The 21,816-nt window shown below is 35.0% G+C and overlaps 1 pseudogene; it reads left to right on the plus strand.

Moving 5' to 3' along the window:
• LOC103658784 overlaps positions 1–21,816 on the plus strand; it is an 87,541-nt pseudogene that overhangs the window by 64,732 nt on the left and 993 nt on the right.

Here is a 21,816-nt window from a genome sequence, read left to right on the forward strand (position 1 = left end):
CTACATTTTTCTGATCTTAAGGAGAAAACATTCAATTTTCACCATTAATTTTTTTCATAGATATCCTTTATCAAGTTGAGGAACATTCTTTATTTTCTTATTGTCTACTTTCTTTCTATTCTATTCTAGGGAATACAAGGTTTCCTTCCATTTCTAGTATCTATTTCTAGAAAAAAACACTTGTCTGTAGTTTGCTCTCTTGTAATATCTTTGTATATTTTTTTTATTTTAGGGTAATGATGGTCCCCCAAAATGAATTGTAAAGTATTTTTCATGTGCCAGTACTTTCTGAGACATTTTTGTATTATTTCTTCCGTAAGTGTTTGATAGAATTCACTAGTGAAGCCTACGGACACTGTTATAATTGTATTCTGCAAATGTTGATATGTGTGTTCTCATTATCATTCAATTCAATACATCTACTGATTTTCTTCTGTGACTTCTTAGATTCAGTGGCATTATTTAAAAGTGTGTGACTTAATTTGCAAATATTTGAGGATTTTCTGTATTTGTGATTTCTACTTTAATTCAGTTGGAAGATTTAATTCATTTTAAATTTATTAAGACATTTTAAGGCTCAACAAATGGCCTATCTCCATGACTATTCCATGTAACCTGAAAAGAATGTATATTCTACTGTGGTTTGGTGGAGTGTTTTATCAATGTCAGCTAGGTCGATTGGCTGACAATTTTGTCCAAGTCTTGTATATCATTACTCATTTTATGTCTGCTTGTAGTATCAGTTATTGAGAGTATTGTCTATTTTCCTTGCATTGTTTTCAGTTATTGCTTCATATATTTTGAAGCTTTTATAGTAGTATATAAATATAGAATTTTTGCATTTTCTTGATGAATTGACTATCATTATAAAATAGCTCTCTTTATCCCTGGTGATATTCTTGTTCTGAAGGTACTTTTTTTCTGATATTAATATAGGCACACTAGCTTTCTTATGACTAGGGTCTGTATAGTAGTTCTCTTTCCATTCTCTTATTTTTAAATAAGGGTTTCGAATAGATAAAATACAGTGGTTGTTAATTTTTCATTTCAATCTGAAAATTTCTGTTTTTTAATTAGAGTATAGGCCATTTACATTTAATGTGATTATCGATATGGTTATATTTAAGTCTGTAATCTCACAAGTTTTTTCTATTTGTCTTGTCTGTTTTTTGTTCAATTTTTTTCCCCTTGCCTTGTTTTGGATTGAATGTGTGTGTGTGTGTGTATTTTCTGTTTTTATAGTATTTGATTTTATCTGCAGAGTTAAGTCAGCTCTCTTTTTAAAGAAAACATTTTAGTGGTGGCATAAGGGTTTAAAATATGAATCTTTAACTTAACACACTCTACTTTCAAATAGTATACTACTTCAAATATAATTTAAGAAACTTATAGCATTATAGTCCTAATTTTTTATCATTTCTTTGAGCTATTGCAATCATAGTTTACTTCTATGTAAGCTATAAATTTTACAATACATTGTGAGTTGTGGGTTTTTTCTGCTATTGGTACTTATCTTCTAAAGAAATTTAAAAATGAGGATTTTTTCTTAATATTCACATAAATTTTCATCCTTTTGTTGTTCTCCAGTCCTTTGTATAGAACCAAGTATTCACCTGGCATCAACTTTCTCTTTATGAAGAACTTTCTTTAATATCTGGTACATCATTCACCCCTTCCATCCCCCCTTGATCCTTCTTTTACTAATATTCAAGCTGTCATTGAGTATAAAATAATATGAATAGTTATTTGGTAGATGAAATTATATGGGAAATACAAGTATCTGTATTCATTTAATAGTAGCTTACTAGTGTTCCAAATGCCAAGGCCTTTTACATATAAGTTTTAATTTATAGCCTGAGAACAAACTGAAAGGTATGTTTTGATGTGGTTGTGAGTTTTGATGTACATTTACTATATGGTCTAAAATACTCCATGAAATCTTTCTTGGGAAAATAAACATTTATTGAACTTAAGATTGATGAAAAGATTTAAAGAACAGACTTAAAAGAAAAAATCTCTGGGGGTACGTGGGTGGCTCTGTCAGTTAGGCACCTGCCTTTGGTTCAGGTCATGATCCCAGGGTCCTGGGTTGGAACCCCATATCTGGGCTCCCTGCTCAGTGGGGAGCCTGCTTCTCCCTCTTCCTCTGCCCCTTCCCCTGCTTGTGCTCTCTCATGTGTTCTCTCTCTCTCAAATAAATAAATAAAATCTTTAAAAAATTAAAAAAAATCTCTGAGACACATATATTGAGAAGATATGCTTTTTCCATTTAGATATTTAATAATGCCTAGATAATGATGTAGATTTGAGTTTAATTGGAAGGTTGTCAGTTTATGAAATGATTTCAGTATTGTGTTTATTTTTTCTTTTCCTATTTGGTACTATATGTGTCCTTTTGGTTTCCACTTAGGAAAAATCATAACAGAGGCTCAGTTCTCAATATGAATATATTGATATGAAATTGCTTCATTTTAAGTTGCTCTCAGGAAATAGCCATAATCATTTCTGAGGAATTTGGGGTAACTTTTTATGGGGAGAGAAAATATAAGGTCTATAAACCTAATATAGTAGATAGAGATTTAATGACAGCAGAAAAAAATATGTCTGAGGATTCCTGAGCTGGTCTTTAAATAACCTCAGTTTATTTTATTTGTTTAGTAATACATAACAGTTAAGGGGAAAAAAAAAGAAAAAATATGCTAGGCATTTTATGTTATCTTATTAAATTCCTCTCAATATTTTAATAAATAGATGATATGTATTTTTAGAGACATGTAAAGGGAAGGTCAGGAAGCTAAGTAATTTGCTTAATAAATGGCAGAACTAGTATTGGAATTCAACTCTTTCCTTTCCACTTACACCCCCCACAGCACAGTAATAAACATTTATCACTTAATGTTCAGTTTTTTCATTGAATTTTTTTTCTTTCTTCCTTTCTCTTTGACTCCGTCTATGTGTCTGTCTCCGTTTCTCTCCCTTTCTTTCCATGCACTTAGAATAATGGCTGATGAATAGAATCGGTGATTTATCAGGTTTAAAACTCTGGCGTCTTCCTTTCTTCTCCATCTCATTCATCCCACAATCATTTTGTTAGAAAATCCTGGTAGCTCTTATTTCAAAATATCTTCGTTTTATAACTTATTCTTTTCACTGCTACCAAAATAGTCCTATCACTTGGTCTGAGCCCCCATTAGTTCTTCCTTAGATTATGCAAAAGCCTCTTGTTAGTAGTCCCTGCTTAAGCGTCCTACTTTCCAGGTAGTAATTTGGAAACTTAAGATGGATCATGCCAGTATTATTGCCTCATGTTGTTTCATAGTAAAAGCCACATTCCTTTACAAGAGCCTCTAATGCCCTTTGCCTGATCTGACTCACCTCTCTAGCTTCATCTGCTACTCTTTTTGTTTATTGTCTCCAGGCTTAAGGGCCCTCTTTATCTTCCTAGAGCATGTTAGCTCCTTTTCTGCCTCAGGCCTCTGCACCAGCTCGTACTTCTTCTTGGCATGTTCTGCCCACAGGTATCTATAGGGATATTGACCTCATCCCATTTAAAATTTACTTAAATGTCTTTTTAAAAAATATTTTATTTATTTATTTGATAGAGTACAAGTAGGCAGAGTGGCAGGCAGAAGCAGAGAGAGAAGCAGGCTCCCCACTGAGCAAGGACCCCGATGCAGGACTTGATCCCAGGACCCCAGGATCATGACTTGAGCCAAAGGCAGACACTTAACTGACTCAGCCACTGAGGTGCCCCTTAAAGGTCTTTTTTCAACTAGGCCTACCCTCACCACTGTATTTAGAATTGCAATCCATCTTCCTTTCTTCCCCTATCCTCTGTTTTACTTCCACAGTACATATTACTTTCTAATATACTATATAATTTAATTTTTCACTTTTTGTTTAAATCTCTTTATACCCCCTTTATGAGAGAACATAGCCTCCAAAAGGGGAAAGATCTTTGTTTCAATCATTGATCTCTCCAGTATTTAGGAAGGCTTGGGACACAACACATACTCAACTGATGAATGGATTAGTAAGTATTGTAGTGGGACTGTTGAAGTGAGGGCGTGGTTGGGGGGCTGGAAGTGGGGCAGAGCAGGAAGATCAAGGTTTTTGTTTCTGCTTTTGCTTTACTTTATTTTTGTGTTGAAAAATAATTGGCATATAGCATTGTAGTACTTGCAGGTGTACAGCATAGTGCTTCAGTGTTCGTACACATTATGAAATGGCCACCACAATAAGTCTAGTTATCCTTTGTCACTATACAAAGTTGTTACAATGTTATTGGTTACATTTCCCTTTGCTGGGGAAGGTTTAGGTTTAAATCCTGAAATGGGCGGTGTAGTTCCAAAACCTATCTGTGTAATTTAGATCAGAAGGGATGTGACTATAACTGCTGAAATGCATAGGTCCTCTCAGGTCCATGAAATAACAGTGATTTGGAGAGGTACCTTCTTTTCTAGATGATCAGTTAAATATCAGGTCTATAAGAAGTACTAAATTCTTTCTGGCCTTTACTGAACCAGCAGAAGGAGGGAGTGAAATCCTGAAAAATCTGTTAGGCTTGGATTATGACGGTTGGCAGCACATCTTATTTCCTTGAGACTTTACTACAAAAAAAAAAAAAAAAGGGTAAAAAAGCTTTCTTTATGGGATCCAGGAAGAAGTATTTTGCTACTTTAGTACTTTTGAGTGATAAGGTCATAGGAACACAGGCAGTCTTCTGACAACGCATTAGTTTTTGTCAAGGGTGAAAGTCATGTAAAAATAAAAACAATTTATTCCTCACTATCACAAGATGAAGTTTAAGGGAATCATCTGGGGTCAAAAGATCAAGAATGTGTTCCTGGAGGCAAATTGATGCTACTTTATGTTCCTGGGCAATAGCTTTTCAAGTAAGCAAAACTATCAGAGAATCAACCAGAGGAAGAAAAGCCTAAGTTTCATTTTCTAATTCAAAATATGCCCTTTTTGAAAATTGGCTCAAAAATGTCCACCTTAAAACATGACCCTTAAACCTGCTACAAATACCATTTGTTTGTTTATTTGTTTGTTTTTAACTTAGAGAAGCTAGTACTACACCTATCTTCAACAATGAAAAAATAAAAGACTCTCTTTGTAATTAAAATGCCCTCAGAAAAATGCAGTGCAAGTTATTCAAATTGCATTTTCTGTTACCTTTATTATAAGCCATTTACAAAGCTGACAAAACATTGATCTCATTTACCATGAACAGTGGCAACATTTTGATGCTTACTATTTCAGTAATTTGCATATATTAGTAGGAATCAATTTTTGAATTTACAAATGGAAAATGCTTTCTCCTTTACCTTAACCTCTAATTTTTCACAATCTAAGACAACTCACACATGAAAAAACCCCATCATTCCTTCTGAATTTTACAGCATTTCCAAGACATAAATTTATAAAATTCTGTGTCTTTCAACCTGTTTTGATTGACTATACGCACAGATTTTTTTAACTGTAGATTTTGAACTTCTGCATGTATTTGTTCCTAAATTTGATCTTAAAATCCTCTGAAAAGCAGCCATGCTCAAAATAATTTTCTCACATTTTACAGAAGATATGCATATCCCTCATCTAACACCAAGTCCTGGCCAATGGACATCGCCTCAGTGTTTTAAAATCTAAAGAACACCAAACTAAGGAAATACTTTTTTTAAACCTATTCTTTCCTATCATATATATTTCTGTTAAGTGTGGAGCCTGGCTTTAAATATGGGGCTTTGGAACATGTAGCGTATGTCTGAATTCAGATACAGGTAGAGTGGGGACGACAGAAGTTATGAGTTTTCAATTAGCAGCACTGCCTTTTTTATTCCTTAATACAACTGTCAAAAAATGCCTAGCTTTGGAGCAAACCAAGATGGTGGTAAGAAGTGGCGAATGCTAAAAATGTCCCTTCACGTGTATTTAACTGTAATGAATCCTTGTATGTTCTGGATATGAATTCCTAAAAATTAATTCATGGGTGGGTGATGGTAACTCTTTCAAATACAACTAGAATGATTTTAGAAATAACAAATTTTTCGCAGCCCATGGGATAACACACAAAAGTAAATTTATTTGTCATTTATTTGAGACTCTGTGTGTGTTCTAAGGTAACTAAGAAATATTTTGTTAATCATGTGATAACATATTAATGCAAACTTAATCAGTTATCACATTATTATCTCATTAGGTATTTAATATATTCTGACTTCTATTAACAAACTCAAAATTTATGCTCACTACCAGACTACTTGGTTTTTCGTTATACTTACTTTCTCCTTCATGAAATAAAGAAGCAGCATTTGTTGATGCAATATGAAAAAACTAAAGCAGTTATTTTTTATTTTTGTTCTTGGTCCTTATTTAAGTTATTCCCCAGGGTAAATAACAGAGTTTCATATACATGAAATGATATCTCATGTTGGTATTAGTTTGCATTTCTACGATTAATACTTTTGAGCAACATTCTATATATATAATTTTTGTGTGTGTGGTTATTTGGATACCCTCTTTTGTGAAGTGCTTATTCAAGTATTTTTCCCATTTGTCAATTGAGTTTCTTTTGTTGATTTGTAGAAATGCTTTATATATTCTGAATATGAACGCTTGATTGGATTTATGTACTGATTATTTCTTCCCAACCTGTAGGTTATCTTTTCACTCTCTTAACAGAATTTTTACTGAATAAAAATAATTGATTTTAGTAAGGTCCAATTCTTTTTTTCTCTACGGGTTAGTGTTTTTTTTGTATCCTATTAAATATTTGTATTACCTGATGTAAAAGTAATATTAAGAATACGTATTATTTTACCTTTCGTATTTAGGTCTGTGATCCATTGTGAACTAATTTTTAAGCATGGAATCAGAAAGGAGTCAAGATCTTTTTTTCCTTGATTTTTCCATTGTCTAATATCATGTATTGAAAGTACCATCCTTTGCCAAGTGAATTGTGCTAATTGTTTTTCTGTAACTCAAGTGACTGTGCCTATGTGAGTCTGCTGCTGACCTTTCTGTTCCACACCAGGACTGGAAAAATACTGAACAATTAAAAAGTAGGTATATTAAAATATACACTATTTAAGTTTAAATATTTATTTATATACCAAGCAGAATATTATAGTTTTATTTTCCTGGGTTTAATCAAAGTAAACTCATCAGTAATATTTTCCAAACCTAGTTTTTTGCTTATCTCATTTTTTTAAATATTTATTTTTATTTATTTGACAGAGAGAGAAAGAGAGAGAGAGCATAAGCAGGCGGAGCTACAGAGGGAGAGTGAAAAGCAGACTCCCTGCTGAGCAGGGAGCCCAATGTGGGGCTCGATCCCAGGACACTGGGATCATGACCCAAGCCCAAGGCAGATGCTTAACTGACTGAGCCACACAGGCACCCATGCTTATCTCATTTTTTACTTTGACTATTACTTGAAATAAATGAAAGTAACTTCTTTGATGAATATAAACTTTATCAAGCGATATGGATATACCTCCCAAATAATTAAACTTAAAATAATGTTGTGAGTTTTAATGTACGTACATACTTTCAGTTTTCTAATATTTTTTCAACTACTCTAGTATTCTGGAAGAAACCATTAAAGAAACACATAAAAATAATGTATATGGGACTCATGTTTTTCCTTTTACCTCAGTCTCCATTATAGCTTGGCACAGCATTTTTGAATTCTTTCTCTCTTTAATTTTTTTATTATATTCATCACAGATACTTTTTGCATTATTTATGATTTAAAAAAATATTTGCATTAGAATATTGTTTATCTTGATTTGACACCCCCTTAAATTTTGCATCTGACACAATGCCTATCCAGGCCCTAATTTTAACACTGTAATTTTCATCTCTAGAAGTTCAGTTTGAGGTTTTTTAAGATCGTCCATGTCAATAACACATTTAAATAAACTTCTCATAGAATACTTTTTGATTTACAAAAAAGTTGTGAAGGTAGGAGAGATTTCTCATAAACTCCATTCCCAGTTTCCCTTTTACTAACATCCTGAAATATTAGTATGGCATAGTGTTGTAATAAATAAATCAATATTGATGGATTACTTTTAGTAAAAGTCCATACTTTATTAAGAGTTCCCTGCTCTTTATCTAACATCTTGTATCTGTTCCAGGATCCCATCCAGGCTATCAAATTACATTTTGTTTTCTTATATCAGGCTCCTCTTGACTATAACAGTTTCTCAGACATTCCTTATTTTTGGTGAGTGACATTTTTTGATCCAGGTTTTATAGACTGTCCTTCAGTTGATGTTTGATGTTTTTCTCATAGTTAGACGAGGGTTTTTGGAAGGAGGACCAAGAGAAAACATGCCTTTTTGTATCACACTGTATTAAGAGTACATACCATTAACCTGCCATATTACTGCTGTTGTTAACCTCAGTCACCTGGCTGAGGTAATGTCTGTCAGATTTCTCTCATGCAAAGTCACTTGTTTTTCCTCTTTTCTACACTGGGTTCTTTGGAAGGGAATCACTATATGCAGCCCACTGTTAAAGAATGGGGAATTATGCTCTTGTCCTTGAAGGTAGAGTATTTACAGAAATTATTTGGAGTTCTGAACAGGAGACTTGTCTATAGTGTCCTATTTATTTATAGAATCATTTTTTTATACCATTATGGACTCATGGATACTTATTTTATACTTTGGGTTATAATCCATTGCTACTTATTTATTTTGTTGCTCAAATTGTTTTAGTTTTAGCCATTGAGAACTCTTTAAGTTATCTCTTGTGTCTTTTGACATATCCCTGTCATTGCGGGGGGGGGGGTTTGTTTGTTTTTTGATAATTTTCTTACTTTCTAGTGCTACAAGATGCTTCTTGTTTATTTTGTGTATTCCTTGCCTGAACTCTAGTGTCAGACATTTCTCCAAAGAATTCTGGTTCCTCTTAAAGAAAAAAAATTATTAGAAACCAAGATGTACGTATTAAATGTGCTTGCTACTCTTTGAGGGTCATTGCTTTTGGAGCTCTCAAATAACAGAGCAAGGAAATTTAAGTGTATACTAGCTTGAGTATATGCACACACATCTAAGGACTTTTTTTTAAGATTCTATTTATTTTAGAGAGAGCGTGAGCAGGGGGAGGGGCAGATGGAGAATGAGAGAGAGAATCTCAAAAAGACTCTGCGCTAAACGCAGAGCCTGACGTGGGGCTAAATCTCACATCCCTGAGATCATGACCTGAGCTGAAAGCAAGAGTCTGACGCTTAACCAACTGAGCCACCCAGGCACCCTCATATATAAGTATTTCTATTTGTATCTGTCTGTATCTATGTTAAACTAACCAGGAGTTACTATTGAGTTGTCTAACTCTGGCCATTTGCCACATGGATATTCTGGCCTCCTGTGTTTGCTCCTCTATACCTTTGCACTCTAATAGCAAGAATTCTGGCTTCCATTATCCCCCATTCATGTACTTAAGTCCTGTAGTTCCAGCATACAACTACGGCAGTTTCAAAATGTTTAACCTCCACTCCCACTGCAAACAATTTTATGGTCCAGAGGAGAGTGCTTATATGTACAGTTTCCTTTACCTTCAGTCTTATAGTCTCAACTGATTTTCCAAGTTACTTTGGTCAGAATCTTTTTCCTCTGCCCCACCAGTTAGGTTATTTCATATCATCTTCTGGGACCTCTTAACCTCCCAAATGTATTTCACATTTTTTCCTACATTAAATTTCATTCTTCTGGTTGTGAATTTTTATTGGTTTTGACCAATGCATGGTGTCATGGCTTCACTGTTAGTATATCACACAGAATAATTTCACCAACCTAAAACTCCACTGTGAGCCACACTTGCATCTTTCTTTTCAGCATCTTGAACACCTGCAACCACCAGTCTTCTTGCTGTCTCTCCAGTTTTGCCTTGTCTAGAATGTCATACAGTTGGAATCATACAGTATGTAGTATCTGTGCCATGTCTGAGTCTGGTTCTGGTGACTGCTTTGTCTCTTTATTTTTCCCCCTTGCTTTTGGCATACTTTGTATTTTTTTTTTGTTGTTGTTGTTGTTGTTGAAAGCCATACATGTTATATCGGGTAATAGGTAAATAGGCCTTTAGTTTAGGGATTTATGTTAATGTGACTAGGAGTAGGGCTGTGATTAATATTTGTTGGAGCTATGGGTTCCAGAGGCTTTGATTTCTGTAGTGTCCTTGCTTGTCCTCCCCTCTCTTATGTACTCCCATCAGGCAGAGTCTGGGTCTTACAGGTTGTTCAGGTATAATCCAATGTCACTATACTGGGGAGGTAAGAGAAGCAGTGCATAATCTTCTAGTTAAGTCTCAGTCTTTTGATGGACCTATGTCTCAGGATTATGATCCTTACAATTGTTTCTTCAGTACTGCCCTTCAACTTACCACCCTGCATTTTACCCTATTCATTTACTTGACTTCAGTGTTTCCAGTCTATATCCTTGAAGCTCTGGTCTGTGTTGATTACATTTTCCATTTATTTCCTTAGATGAAACAGGAAGGCTGGAGAAGGGCTGGAGTGGTGAGAAATTCCCTTCCTCTTCCCCTACCAGGCATAAAATTTTGGAATTACGCTCTGACAAAGTTCTTACTCTTGGAGAGAAGGTGTTTTTTATGGCGAAGTCTTCAGATGTATTTCCCTGTCTTTCTCCCTGACCTCCCTCAATCTCTACGGGAGATCCTTCTCCAATCCTCCCAATGAGGTCTGCCATGGTCCCTGGAGAGAAAGCCCACCAAAACATGGGGCCCCCTAGTATTATCCCCAAGGAGTTATGGGTCTTTTATTAGTCCTCATTCAGCCTCCAGCAATTTATCAAATTGCCACTTAAATGTTCCCACAAGTTTTTAGCTCCAGCAGCTTCTTCTCCAGATAGGTAGATCTCAGGTGTTGTGTCTCTGGATGCACCTGCTTCTGCAGATTTCAGGGTGCTTTTTTTGGTTTTGCGAGTTCAGTTCTCTGATGTGTGCAAGACAAATAATTGGCTTTTAATTTGTCCCTTTTTTTCCTCATTTTAAGAGTAAGAGTCAACTTTTAAGCTTTTTCCATGTTGTATCTGAAATCAGAAGTCCCTCTCAACTTACCTTTTTGAACTTAAGAGAATATAGTTATAACTACTCTAATGTTCTTGTCTGCTAATTCTTTTTTTTTAAGATTTTATTTATTTATTTGAGAGAGAGAGAGACAAAGATAGCAACAGAGAGCATGAGTGAGATGAGTGAGCACTGAGCAGGGACGAGAGGGAAAAGCAGGCTCCCCGCTGAGCAGGAAGCCTGATGTGCGGCTGGATCCCAGGACCCTGGGATCATGACCTGAGCTGAAGGCAGTTGCTTAACAGACTGAGACACCCAGGCAACCCTTGTCTGTTAATTCTAACATCTGTGTCCATTCTGAGTTGGTGTCAGTTGATTAATTTTTCTCCTCATTATGGGGTATATTTTCTTGATTATTTGCAAGCTTCATAATTTTTTTATTGGAAGCCAGATGTTTTGAATTTTATCAGGGTTTTTTTTTTTTTTTTTTTTTTTTTTTTTGGGTTTTTTTTTTTTTTTTTTTTTTTTTTTTGCTGGATATTTTTGTAGTCCTATAAATATTCTCAAGTCTTATTTATGGATGTAGCTGAGTTATTTGGAAATCATTTGATCCTTTTGGGTCTTGCTTTTTGGATTTTTTAGGAGGAACAATATCAGTGTCTACTCTAAACCTAATTATTATCCACTACTGATGCAAAGACACTTCTGTGTATTCTCCCCAGAGCCTGGTGGGGATGAGCACTATTCCTAGATTTGTGTTAGTTTGTGCTTCCTTTAAACCATTAATGTGATTATTTTCCTGACTTACCTAGTTTCCTCATGTACATAATGATCCTTTGAAGATCTGTAGGGCTCTCTGTGTGCACCATTTTCCTTTCTGGTTTGTGTAAAATACGTGCTTCATTTTGGTCTTAGTATCAAAGAATAATGTAAAATATCTAATATATATTTTTATAGTGATTACATTTTGAAATTACAGCTTTGGGTTAAATACATATTATTAAAATTCATCTCACTTGTTTCAGTTTTTAAAAATGTGAATGATAGAAAATTAAAAATTATTTCTATAGTCACATTTTTCTGCTGGACAGTACTGATTTAGACAGTCCGTAGAACATCATGTTCATTCACTGTAAACTGGTATCATCATATTAATACTGTGAGAGCAGGAAGTGGAAAGAACTTTGGATGTATTAAAATACATACACTACGAAAAGTGAGGTGTACCATGCTGAGATTTAGGGACCTTCTACCATGATGAATTTTTTAGGGGTTCAGTGTTTTGTGCATCCTCACACCTTGTGGTGAAGTTCTATGACAAGAGGATATAGTGAAAAATACCTCAGCCTGGTTCATGGATGGGTTAATCCAATAAGTTAGTAAAAGCCAAAAGTGAACTGCTATTGCATTAGAGCAAATGTGGCCCTTAAAGGCAGTACTGAAGGAAATATATGGATATATATATATATATATATATATATACACACACATATATATATGCACACACACACATATACAAATATACAAATATTTACAAATATATATAAATATACAAATATATATTTATATTTATATATGGATTTATATATAATATATGGATTTATATATATAAATATACAAATATACATATATTTATATAGATATAAATATACAAATATTTACTTATATATATAAATATACAAATATATTTGTATACTTACATATATTAACATAAATATATATGTAATCCTTGGCTATGAAAAATAGCATGACTAGTTAGTCAGGAGCCTGGCAGGAAGAAAGATTGAGGCATTTGAGATGAAGAGTTTTATGGAAGGATAATCTTAAGGGAGTAGGCTTGAAGCTTGCAGACTTTTGTATCCACGGCAATGCCCATGGTACAGCATTCACTACAGAGAGGACATTGAACAACTAGCTGATGTGCTGATTTGTCCAAGTCTCTGTTCTGATATATACCAGTGATTGTGTTATAGGACCATGGATGGAATGATTATAGTTGCAGAATGGAGACTTTGCTTAAGGCCCAAAGCAAGAGTTTCCTATTACAGGTTCATCCACCCTAGGCTGTAGCTGCAGCAACCAGCACTTAGTCATTTAGGAGACCAGCCAGTTCTCCGTGGCAAGTAGATTCTGTTGAACGCCTTCTATCTTAGAGGGGGGAATGTTTGTCCTTTTGGGGTTGACATGCATTCCGGGTATGAGTTTGCTTTTCTTGCCTGCAGTGTCTTAACTGGCACCACTATCTGAGGGCTTAGACATTCTGAATGTATTATTCAGTGGCATTGCTTAAGGTCAAGTGACCTACTTTGCAACGAAGGTGTGACCATGAGCACACAGCCAAATCCATATCACTCAGAAGCTACAGATCTGATAAAATTTTGAGATGCTCTCTTGAGGGTAGAGAGGAAGATCCAGTTTAGGTACATACTTTGAAGTAATAGCCACATATGGTGCTGGCCTCTGATAGGTAGAAACCATGGGTCCAGTTACCATGTCATTTCTAGTGACTCACTTGGAGAAATTGTGTTTTATATCCCTGAAAAGTTAGGCTCAGTATGACAAGAAATCTTGTTTCTCAGGGAAAGGATGCTTTTGCCAGCAGATATAGTAAAGTTATAGTCGCACCTTCTAGTGCACACAGGTAAAGAAATGAGGCAAAGGCAATTATATGATACTAATGATTATAATTCAAAATTAAAATTTAAAATTATATGTAGTTAAAAATGTAGCGTAAACATTAACAAAACAATCTATTGAAAAATGTAATTTACAAAATTGACTCTAGGTTAGAAAGAAAATACAGAGTCAATATCATAGAAGAAAAAAGTTTTAATTTTTATATAAGAAAATATTACGTCTGTTTCTCTGGTTGTTTTGAGACTAGTTTTGCCTCTTAGTTTATATGGAAGACGTTTCTCAGAAATTGAATCAGATAATTTTGCAGCTCTGAAGTTTTGACAAAAAACAGTGAAGTCAAAAAAGATAAAAATATTTTATAAAAGCTCTTGTATTTGCAAAAGAGTAATGAGCCATACAATACTTTGATTTTTCTAATCCTTGCTGAATATGTCAGGTTAAATCAAGTGCCTATAAAGGAATGTATGACAAGTATGATTAATAGTCATTTGATATCCCTCATTGTAACATACTCCTCAGAATGGAGATGGGAAAGGAATCATACCTGGTAACAATCTTTTCACTCTGCTTGTACTTTGTGTAAATATCCTACAAATAAAGGATTTCTCTCAGTCTTGATGATCTATGGAGAAAAAGCTAGTCAGTTGGATGACACAACGCAAAATATAAAATTTAAATTTATGATTGGAAGGGAACAAGCAGAAAGTCAAGCATTGTTTTTCCTCCTCACTCCTCTTGCTCACAGGATTAATAGTAAAATCAATTTACTTTGACTTGCTTTAAAAAAATACTTGATTTGTGGGGCGCCTGGGTGGCACAGCGGTTAAGCGTCTGCCTTCGGCTCAGGGCGTGATCCCGGCGTTATGGGATCGAGCCCCACATCAGGCTCCTCTGCTATGAGCCTGCTTCTTCCTCTCCCACTCCCCCTGCTTGTGTTCCCTCCTCGCTGGCTGTCTCTATCTCTGTCGTATAAATAAATAAAATCTTTAAAAAAAAAATACTTGATTTGTAACTGTGAGACTGTGAGTGGTGATGGATGGCAATTAGACTTACTGTGGTGATCATTTTGCAATATATACAAATATTGAATCATTATATTGTACACCTGAAACTAATAAAATGTTTATGTCAATTATATAAAAAAATACTCAATGAAGATTCAATTCGAAATAGATTTAAAGTGAGTATTTTTGGAAAAATATGCATGAATTTTAAACTGCTTTTGAAGAAATGTATGAAAATATAAGACTTTACTACTTCTATTTGTCATTGTTAAATGTTTTGATGAATATGGTGTAATTTAAGATAACCATAATTCCCAAGAAAATTTCATAAACAAGTATGTAGAAAAGGTTATTTTTGAATTTAGAAGATTATTTTTCAGGTCAGCTAAAGGTTAAAATTACAAATCCTTTAATTTTGTAATCAGATCTCCTACATATGATTTTATAAAACTATCAAGTAAAATTATTTCCTTAACCCACATGAATTTTAAAATAGGTCCATATCAATTAAAGGCAGACTTCTTGTCATTGAGGTAGTTATTTTCTGGGATTTTTACACAGGCTTAATCAGATGTGTCACTCTTCTAAGATTAAGTTTTGAAAGAGATATTGAAATCGATAATAAAGTTAAAGAAGTAAAAACTAACCGATCTTTGCAATTCACAATCTATGGAAACAAGATGGCATTTTGTGCTGAGTGTCGAAGTTAGGAAAGCTTATTTTCCACTCCTCATGTTTCCAAAAGGAAGGAGAAGGAATTTTCTTTTTGTTCTTCAAGACAGAAATGTGTGGGGGAAACAATTTCAGTTTCTTACTGTTTCTCTTACTGTTTCCAAGGAATGGGGAGTAATGTTTTTGGCTGGGAAGTTGCTAGAAGGAAGCAAGATGCATACTGTGGCCACTTGTCTGCTCATTGATAGTGTATTCCAGTCAGTTCTCTACCTTTTGATATAGTGCCTTCCTGCTTAGGGTGATCTGCCAGGAACTGAGTGCGTGAGTTGAGGGTAAAGCAGTGAGTTTGTTGCAACTAACACACATCCCTGCCATTTTGATCTCTGTCTGATTTCTATATTTCTCATTATTTCCAAACTTGGAAAATACGGTGTTACTTATTAATCCTGAATCCTTCAATGTAGAGCATCCTTCACTGTCCCATTGAAAATATTAAGATTTCCATATCAAATAAGTGAAGTCTATAACTTAGACTCAGTGTATGTGGGTACATTACCAAGTCATGATTCTAATGTGATTTGGGGTTTGATTTTCTGTTGGTTCTCTATGGAGTGGGTCACTTGATTTCAGTGCAATTGGAGACTTTAGATCCAATCCCATAAATCAATGTAAAAAGGGGTAAAATAGGGTAAATCCTCAGCTAATGGAAAAGTACTGCAATGACTCATAGTGGATCAATGGTGTCATCTTCTGAATCAAAACAGTACATTAGTATTTGTAGACCTATCTCAGGGCAGAAAAATGGATGCCTTGTTTTCTTAAGATTGTTCTTAGTCTCTAATTGAGGGAAGAATGACACTCATATTCATTTCATATCCAAATAATTGATGGCATGACCTTGAATTTTCATGTTTCCACAGCTTATGGCTAGGATTTCAGGTCACAAGAGGACAACCTTCATAGCAGATTATTAAATATTAATTTTTACAGGGTTGATTATCTGAAATACGTGCTCTCTAGGCCAATAGCTAAATTTCATTTTCAGAGTAAATTAAGTCATCACTTTAATGGTTATAATTTTAATATTTACCTTTCGTGGGTATAGATTTCTTTTTCAATCAATGTACAGATAGAAGATCTTGTTATTCAGCATGGCTCTGAATCAAATAGGTGTGTATTACATTGTAATTATTTTCCAGGTAAATGTATGTTTCAGAGAGTATGTTGGAAAATATGGTAGTGCCATGGAAGTGGTAAGTATAAGGTTGATTTTTATATAATGGTGAATACTATTTTTAGGATGTCACAGTTGGGTATGGATGAAGAATGCTAAGTCCTAGATGCAAGAATTGGGGATTTATCAATTCCAGTATTAATTAAAAGAAAATAGACTCATTCCAAGTTTCTTATGTTGTAGAGTGATCATCTAAATTGTAATTTTTAAAAACATGTTGTCTCTAGAATTTAGGCATTTCCCACTTACGTCTATAGCAATGGTGGGGTAGGACTTAGGATTTATTTAAATAGGACTTAAAGATCTTAGAAAGAACTCGTTCTGAGGGATTAAACATGAAGTCCACAAATTAGAGGATAGGAATGGTGAAGTATATTGCACAATGTGTATTATTCAGATCATTGTTAAAACTATTCCTGAAACTACACTCTGAAACCTCAGAAGATTCAGTAACTATGTGAAATAAGCATGTAATTTCTGAAAGAGAGGAGCTCAGCATCAATACTGCTTTAAAACGCTTCCTTAAGTGTTCAGCTTGTTGGTGGTGAGAAAATGGAGGGATTCGAAATGTATTTTTCTTATTGGGGCTCACTGCTAAAACCGAAAATGAATATTAATGGCTTGAGCATAAGACTAAATCAAGATATTCAGACACTATAAATAGTAGTAGTAGTAGTAATAGTAGTAGGAGCAGCTAACCCCTATACAACACTTTCTGTGCACCGTACACAATTCGAAGCTTTTTTGGGAAGGCATATTTTTAAAGACATATCAGAACATTAAAGAGAAACACTGTTGGCAGTCTTAAAGACCAACTAGGACATCTAAGTCACTCTAGAGGATTTTAAAACTTAGCGGAAGGGGGTGCCTTGGTGGTTCAGTTGGTTGAGCATCTGGCTCTTGGTTCTTGGCTCAGGTCACTCAGGGGTGATGAGTTGAGCCCAGTGACAGGCTCTGCGCTCAGTGGGGAGCCTTCTTGAAGATTCTCTCCCTCTGCCCCTCCTCCCACTTGCACTCACTCTCTCTGTCCCTAAAATAAGTAAATCTTTAATAAAAAACTTAGCAGAAGATATGGACTCAATGAAAAGGAAATGATGGACGCATAGCAGAGAGAACCATGTACATGAACACATGAAACATACCCTGAGTACCTTAGGAAGGTAATGGCAGTAATCCTCAAGAGGGGAATGGATGTTCTATCAGGTGAGTAGCTAATCTCTACCCTTGTGTTGGCAGAACTTCGTGATAAATGTTATGTGAATGAAAATGCTAGACAAGTCTTCTGAACTTGGAACGAACACCTCAGTGAATTTGTCTGAGGTGTTCAATTCTCCTTCCTTGATTTAGATAACGAGATGTTGCAGTGAAGACTGAGGATGCCATCCAGGTTGCTCCAACCTGTTAGTTTCTTAGTTTTCTGCTTTATCTATCTTCTTAGTAGAAACAGTCCTAATTGTTGTGATAAAGATAAAATACAGTTATATATATATATATATAATATAAATATAAAATATAAAATATAAATATATATTTTAAATTTATATTTAATATTCAGTAAAGGGTGTCAAATACCTGTTCTGCTTATTATCACTTTGGAAACCCACCCTGGCCAACTGATCCAGAAGATGTCTGCTATCTTTTGAGGTATGCTCTAGATTCTCCCAAACTAGTATTCCAGTATACTATGAAGTTTATATTTAAGGCAAAACATCTGAAACTTAAACTCTAATAATATGACCCTCTGTTTTCTGGTAATAGTATAATGAATAGATAAATAAGCAGAAACTGAATTTACATACTTATATGTAATATAATAGAATGACTGAATTGTATAAAAGAACTGAATTCAACATGATGAAGTACACATTAGAAAATTTCCTTGTTCTTTGAAACTTACACTAAACTTGCAGAAAGGGAAAGACAGATGCAAATATTTTTAGAACTATCATTCTGAGACTTACAGATGCTTTCTAATATAATAAACAATTCCAGTGCTAAACTTGGCTAAATTACTCTTCTCATTTGCCTTTTAGATTAAGAAAGTGATTCTTAGAGAAGTATAGTGAAATGATAGATAGAGACGGTGTACTACATTGGAGAACAAGTGTATTAACTACAATAAAATTACAGTCTTACATTAAAATACATCTTTAATGAATGTTCAATTTACAAAATCCTAATGTTAATGACCTTCTTAATGAGTGGGTAGTTAAGCCCATAATGAGCACTAACTGTGTTTTCTATCACCCTTGCAAAGAAAAGTTATTTATAATATGTTGGGGGCATTTGAACATTCTAATGGTGTTTTCTATTCATGCTGAAAGACTCCTCAGGAGATATGCTTGCTTGCAATGTCATTGGCTCAATAGTCGGACAGTTTAATTTGTTTTTATATGAACTTATCCCCTGCCACAGGCTACACCCTTAATCCTCAATGTCTTTGCCTTTGTTGCTTCTTCTCTTTTAAATGCTTTCCCTGAACTTTCAAAAGGACAGCTCATCTCATCCTTCCTGTCTCAATTCAAATGTCAGCTTCTTTGTAAGGCCTTCACTAACTTCTCCATCTAAAGTAACAAGTCTAGCCACTCTGTTACATTATACTGTCTTGGTTTTCTCCATTTCATTAACTACTACTTAGCTATTCAGCAAATACTTTCTCAGTATCTACAATGGGTCATTCACTATTGAGGGGTCTGAGGATAATGCAACAGCCAAAGGGGATAGAATCCTGCTCTCCCAGAACTTACATTCTGAAATTCTTTTAGCTTATTTGTTTAAGTTTTACTATATTCTCACAAGAATGTGAGCTCCAAGAGAGCAGGGACCTTGTGTTATTTACTTTTTTACATCCGGTTTCTAAGATTGTGTCAATTAATAGGTGCTTAATACACTGTTGAATGAATGAACCAAATCTGTAAGAGTGTTTAAAACTTTCACTATTCCAGGGCGCCTGGGTGGCTCATTTGTTTGAGCACCCAACTCTTGGTTTCTGCTTAGGTCATGATCTTGGGGTCATGGGATAGAGCCCCATAGTAGGCTTTGTGCGCAGCACAGACTCTGCTTGAGATCTTCTTCCTCTGCCCCTCCCCCTGCATGTGCATGTGCACATGCTCTCTCTCTCTCAAATAAATATGTAAAATTTAAAAATAAAAAAACACAAAAAACTTTCAATATTACTTTACTTCACTGACTAACCAGAATCTAATGCTGTCCATCCTTCTGTAAAAAACATTGACTAAAGACCCCTAAAGGACGATGACAGTGGGTTAGTGCTTAGAAACTGATTATGTTGCCTTATTATTTGAACTTATTCAGAATTAGTTTTGATTTTTCTCAAGCTTATTTATGGCAAGTGTATTTGATTTTTGTCTAGTATATAACAAATCACCATAAACTTAGGACTTAAAGCAACACACATTTATTATCTTAGAGCTTCAGTGGGTCAGAGGTCTGGGCACAGCTTAGTCTGGTCCCCTCTTTCAGGGTCTCGTACAAGGATTAATTAAGGTGTTAGCCAGGGTTGCAGTTTCATGTGAAGGCTCACCTGTGGAAGGATGTGTTTCCAAACTCATGTAGGTTTTGAAAGAATTTACTTCCTTGAGAGTTGTTGAAAGGAGGGCCTCCATTCCTGGCTGGCCATGGATTAGAGGTCACCCATAGTTGTTGCCATTTTGGCCTCTCCAACACAGCAGCTTGCTTCATTAAAACATGTAAGCCAAGGCAGATAGACTCTGAAAGCAAGACCAAAGTCACAATTTTATGTAGCTTAATCACAGAAATGACATCCCATCTCCTTTTTTGTCTTACATTGATTATAAGGATGTCACTGGATAGCTCAGACTCAAGGGGAAGGAATTATCCAACATTGTGAATATTGGGATGTTGGAATTGTTGAGGGCATTGTAGAGTCTGCCTGCCACAACAATTGTACACATGCTATTTTAATCATTTGGTTTAATTAACAAGGAAAAGCAATGATATATGAGTGGAAAAAGAGAGCTTTTGGCATAAAAGCTATATTATATTTTTTTATAAAGACATGATAAAATCATTTTGCAAAATAAAATGTTTTTGAATTATGTGTGGGCTAGATTATAAAAAAATCTATAATTTTGTATACAAGATTTTTTACAAGTGTCTAATTTTTTGTCCTATCTCAGAAATGCAGATTCAAATTATAAATTATAACTGATCCATTATGAATAATTCTTACACAGTAGAGATGATGTAGAATTTTCATCAACCATACTCAAAAAGATCCTGCCATTGCATCTAAAGTGTGGGTAGCCCACATGTTTTTAACAAACTGACTTTGGTATAGATGTTGGAAAGAAAACCATGGGATCCACATATTGAACACCAACTGGGAGAAATTACCTGGTGATATGCATGCTGCTCAGAGAGTTACAGAAAATTTAGTCATTTATCAATAGAGAAAATTGGATTAGAGAGCAACTCTACAAAATTGGAGAAGCAGGTCTAAATGAGAATATGTCACATTTACTTACAAAAATAGTGGCATAAAAATAAGAGCATGCAGCATCTAGAATCAGAAATTCAAAGAAGAAATCACAGCAACCACTTGCAGCAATGCAGCTTATATCCAAAATTATTATTTTTTAAATCAGCAAATCTTAGAGCTTTAAAAACATAAATCCTTTTATCTTTACCAATTTAGTGCCGCTCACAAAACCTAGCATGGATGGATGGTGAATTATTCAAAGAAACATGTGAAAAAAAGTAAAGTTACACGTAAAGCAAATTCATTTTAGATAACGCACTTTTACAACTCCATCTGAAAAAGTTAAGGTATTGTAAAGACTTTTTATTTTTCTCTTCAATGGGACATCGCTGATTTCAGCCTACACATTAAAGGATTCTAGAGTATCCTAAAAAGATGATGCAGGCAAAAATTTTTCTGTTTCGGGAAAAACACAAGACAAGAAAATGTCTTATAGAATCATTAGCATTCGCTTAACAAAGGCTTTTACAGTGTATCATTATTTAAGATATAAATTTCGAGTTCGAACCATAGCGGGAGCGGAGAGCGGATCCCAGAGAGCCCTGAGTAGCCCCACCGCCGCCGGGGGCCCAGTTACCATCACACCCCGCGAGGAGCCGCAGCTGCCGCAGCCTGCCGGTCACCATCACCACAATGGTGAGCAGCAGGCCCAGACCCAGCAGCCGGACACCGCCCCCCCCCCCCCCCCCCCCCCCCCCCCCCCCCCCCCC

The sequence above is a fragment of the Ursus maritimus genome, unplaced genomic scaffold, assembly GCF_017311325.1.
Source record: "Ursus maritimus isolate PB19 unplaced genomic scaffold, ASM1731132v1 scaffold_3, whole genome shotgun sequence".
Classification (NCBI taxonomy): Eukaryota; Metazoa; Chordata; class Mammalia; order Carnivora; family Ursidae; genus Ursus; species Ursus maritimus.